This window comes from Oncorhynchus keta, unplaced genomic scaffold, assembly GCF_023373465.1.
Source record: "Oncorhynchus keta strain PuntledgeMale-10-30-2019 unplaced genomic scaffold, Oket_V2 Un_contig_13604_pilon_pilon, whole genome shotgun sequence".
NCBI classification, from domain to species: Eukaryota; Metazoa; Chordata; class Actinopteri; order Salmoniformes; family Salmonidae; genus Oncorhynchus; species Oncorhynchus keta.
In genome coordinates, this window is record NW_026278284.1 from 29,107 (window position 1) to 33,761 (window position 4,655).

General features: G+C 43.2%; 1 long non-coding RNA gene across 1 annotated transcript; it reads left to right on the plus strand.

Annotated features, from left to right (window-relative positions):
• The first annotated feature begins 1,012 nt into the window (after positions 1–1,012).
• On the plus strand, positions 1,013–4,425 carry LOC127918179 (uncharacterized). The gene is made up of 3 exons (XR_008099310.1): positions 1,013–1,083; positions 3,741–3,836; positions 4,029–4,425. It is a non-coding gene; the product is annotated as an uncharacterized LOC127918179 (long non-coding RNA).
• Positions 4,426–4,655: the final 230 nt, after the last annotated feature.

Below are 4,655 nucleotides of genomic sequence, written 5' to 3' on the forward strand. Positions count from 1 at the left end.
ACTGTGGTATCTATAACAGAGAACGTCTTGTTTTCCTCAGGCTTAGGGGTGACTGTGGTATCTATAACAGAGAACGTCTTGTTTTCCTCAGGCTTAGGGGTGACTGTGGTATCTATAACAGAGAACGCCTTGTTTTCCTCAGGCTTAGGGGTGACTGTGGTATCTATAACAGAGAACGTCTTGTTTTCCTCAGGCTTAGGGGTGACTGTGGTATCTATAACAGAGAACGTCTTGTTTTCCTCAGGCTTAGGGGTGACTGTGGTATCTATAACAGAGAACGCCTTGTTTTCCTCAGGCTTAGGGGTGACTGTGGTATCTCTAACAGAGAACGCCAAGGGCCGGGTTTTATTGGTCAAGGCGGATGTTATGGTTTTACATATTTTATTGTTGTTAAGTTCATGCCGCTAATGAGGGTACAGAACGTAGTGCTGTATTTGATCAACTAAAGGAAACCTTAAGACAGTGTGACCAAGAGGGGTGTATGGTTTTAGGGGGGACTGGAACTGTACTTGTGGATTTTACTGTTGGTCGCACCGCTGAAGAACCTCACCTGCGGTCAGCTATTTGCCTGTCTGGTCTATTAACTGAGTTTGAGCTTTCTGATGCGTGGAGAGTAAAGAATGCAAAAGTTAGGCAGCGCACATGGCTAAACGTTAATGAAGGTCGTGTCAGTGCAGCAAGGTTAGACAGGTGGTATGTATCTGATCACTACTGTAGTAGGGTTGGAAGGTTAGACAGGTGGTATGTATCTGATCACTACTGTAGTAGGGTTGGAAGGTTAGACAGGTGGTATGTATCTGATCACTACTGTAGTAGGGTTGGAAGGTTATACAGGTGGTATGTATCTGATCACTACTGTAGTAGGGTTGGAAGGTTAGACAGGTTAGACAGGTGGTATGTATCTGATCTCTACTGTAGTAGAGTAGGAAGGTTAGACAGGTGCTATATATCTGATCACTACTGTAGTAGGGTTGGAAGGTTAGACGGGTTAGACAGGTGGTATGTATCTGATCTCTACTGTAGTAGGGTTGGAAGGTTAGACAGGTGGTATGTATCTGATCTCTACTGTAGTAGGGTTGGAAGGTTAGACAGGTGGTATATATCTGATCACTACTGTAGTAGGGTTGGAAGGTTAGACAGGTGGTATGTATCTGATCACTACTGTAGTAGGGTTGGAAGGTTAGACAGGTGGTATGTATCTGATCACTACTGTAGTAGGGTTGGAAGGTTAGACAGGTGGTATGTATCTGATCACTACTGTAGTAGGGTTGGAAGGTTAGACAGGTGGTATGTATCTGATCACTACTGTAGTAGGGTTGGAAGGTTAGACAGGTGGTATGTATCTGATCACTACTGTAGTAGGGTTGGAAGGTTAGACAGGTGGTATATATCTGATCACTACTGTAGTAGGGTTGGAAGGTTAGACAGGTGGTATGTATCTGATCACTACTGTAGTAGGGTTGGAAGGTTAGACAGGTGGTATGTATCTGATCAATACTGTAGTAGGGTTGGAAGGTTAGACAGGTTAGACAGGTGGTATGTATCTGATCTCTACTGTAGTAGAGTAGGAAGGTTAGACAGGTGGTATGTATCTGATCACTACTGTAGTAGGGTTGGAAGGTTAGACAGGTGTTATATATCTGATCTCTACTGTAGTAAGGTTGGAAGGTTAGACAGGTGGTATATATCTGATCACTACTGTAGTAGGGTTGGAAGGTTAGACAGGTGGTATATATCTGATCTCTACTGTAGTAAGGTTGGAAGGTTAGACAGGTGGTATATATCTGATCACTACTGTAGTCTATAGACAGGTGGTATATTTGATCACTACTGTAGTAGGGTTGGAAGGTTAGACAGGTTAGACAGGTGGTATGTATCTGATCAACTGTAGTAGAGAACAGGTGGTATGTTTTCACTACTGTAGTAGGGTTGGAAGGTTAGACAGGTTAGACAGGTGGTATGTATCTGATCACTACTGTAGTAGGGTTGGAAGGTTAGACAGGTTGTATATATTTCTCTACTGTAGTAGGCTTAGACAGGTGGTATGTATCTGACTGTAGTAGGGTTGGAATGTTAGACAGGTGGTATGTTCTTCTCTACTGTAGTAGGCTTAGTTAGACAGGTTGACAGGTGGTATGTATCTGATCACTACTGTAGTAGAGAACAGGTGGTATGTTTTCACTACAGGCTTAGGTTAGACAGGTGACAGGTGGTATGTATCTGATCACTACAGTAGGGTTGGAAGGTTAGACAGGTGGTATGTATTTCACTCTGTAGTAGGGTTAGGGTGACAGGTTGTGGGTATCTATACTGTAGTAGGGTTGGAAGGTTCTGTATATTTTCCTCACTGTAGTAGGGTTGGAAGGTTGACTGTATGTATCTATAACAGAATGTTAGACAGGTGGTATGTTTTCCTCAGGGTTGGAAGGTTAGACAGGTGGTATGTATCTGATCAACTGTAGTAGAAGGAGACAGGTGGTTGTATCTGATCACTAGGTAGTAGGGTTGGAAGGTTGACAGGTGGTGGTATCTGATCACTACAGTAGGGTTGGAAGGTTAGACAGGTGGTATATATTGATCACTCAGGGTTGGAAGGTGACAAGTGGGTATCTGATCACTACAGGGTTGGAAGGTTAACAGGTTAGACAGGTGGTATGTATCTGATCTCTACTGTAGTAGAGTAGGAAGGTTAGACAGGTGGTATATATCTGATCACTACTGTAGTAGGGTTGGAAGGTTAGACGGGTTAGACAGGTGGTATGTATCTATAACAGTTAGACAGGTGGTATTTCTGATCTCTACTGTAGTAGGGTTGGGGTTAGACAGGTGGTATGTATCTGATCACTACTGTAGTAGGGTTGGAAGGTTAGACAGGTGGTATTTGATCACTGGTTGGAAGGTTAGACAGGTGGTATGTATCTGATCACTACTGTAGTAGGGTTGGAAGGTTAGACAGGTGGTATGTATCCTACTGTAGTAGGGTTGGAAGGTTGACAGGTGGTATATATCTGATCACTACTGTAGTAGGGTTGGAAGGTTAGACAGGTGGTATGTATCTGATCAACTGTAGTAGGGTTGGAAGGTTAGACAGGTGGTATGTATCTGATCAATACTGTAGTAGGGTTGGAAGGTTAGACAGGTTAGACAGGTGGTATGTATCTGATCTCTACTGTAGTAGAGTAGGAAGGTTTTACAGGTGGTATGTATCTGATCACTACTGTAGTAGGGTTGGAAGGTTAGACAGGTGGTATATATCTGATCTCTACTGTAGTAAGGTTGGAAGGTTAGACAGGTGGTATATATGCCTGTAGTAGGGTTGTTCTGGTCTATCTCTACTGAGTAAGGTTGGAAGGTTAGACAGGTGGTATATATCTGATCACTACTGTAGTAGGGTTGGAAGGTTAAAGGTGGTATATATCTGATCACCACTGTAGTAGGGTTGGAAGGTTAGACAGGTTAGACAGGTGGTATGTATCTGAACTCTGTAGTAGGGTTGGAAGGTTAGACAGGTGGTATGTATCTGATCACTACTGTAGTAGGGTTGGAAGGTTAGACAGGTGGTATGTATCTGATCACTACTGTAGTAGGGTTGGAAGGTTAGACAGGTGGTATGTATCTGATCACTACTGTAGTAGGGTTGGAAGGTTAGACAGGTGGTATGTATCTGATCACTACTGTAGTAGGGTTGGAAGGTTAGACAGGTTGTATATATCTGATCTCTACTGTAGTAGGGTTGGAAGGTTAGACAGGTGGTATGTATCTGATCTCTACTGTAGTAGGGTTGGAAGGTTAGACAGGTGGTATGTATCTGATCTCTACTGTAGTAGGGTTGGAAGGTTAGACAGGTGGTATGTATCTGATCACTACTGTAGTAGGGTTGGAAGGTTAGACAGGTGGTATGTATCTGATCACTACTGTAGTAGGGTTGGAAGGTTAGACAGGTGGTATGTATCTGATCACTACTGTAGTAGGGTTGGAAGGTTAGACAGGTGGTATGTATCTGATCACTACTGTAGTAGGGTTGGAAGGTTAGACAGGTGGTATGTATCTGATCACTACTGTAGTAGGGTTGGAAGGTTAGACAGGTGGTATGTATCTGATCTCTACTGTAGTAGGGTTGGAAGGTTAGACAGGTTAGACAGGTGGTATGTATCTGATCTCTACTGTAGTAGGGTTGGAAGGTTAGACAGGTGGTATGTATCTGATCACTACTGTAGTAGGGTTGGAAGGTTAGACAGGTGGTATATATCTGATCACTACTGTAGTAGGGTTGGAAGGTTAGACAGGTGGTATGTATCTGATCACTACTGTAGTAGGGTTGGAAGGTTAGACAGGTGGTATGTATCTGATCACTACTGTAGTAGGGTTGGAAGGTTAGACAGGTGGTATGTATCTGATCACTACTGTAGTAGGGTTGGAAGGTTAGACAGGTGGTATATATCTGATCACTACTGTAGTAGGGTTGGAAGGTTAGACAGGTGGTATGTATCTGATCACTACTGTAGTAGGGTTGGAAGGTTAGACAGGTTGTATATATCTGATCACTACTGTAGTAGGGTTGGAAGGTTAGACAGGTGGTATATATCTGATCACTACTGTAGTAGAGTTGGAAGGTTACAGGTGGTATGTATCTGATCACTACTGTAGTAGGGTTG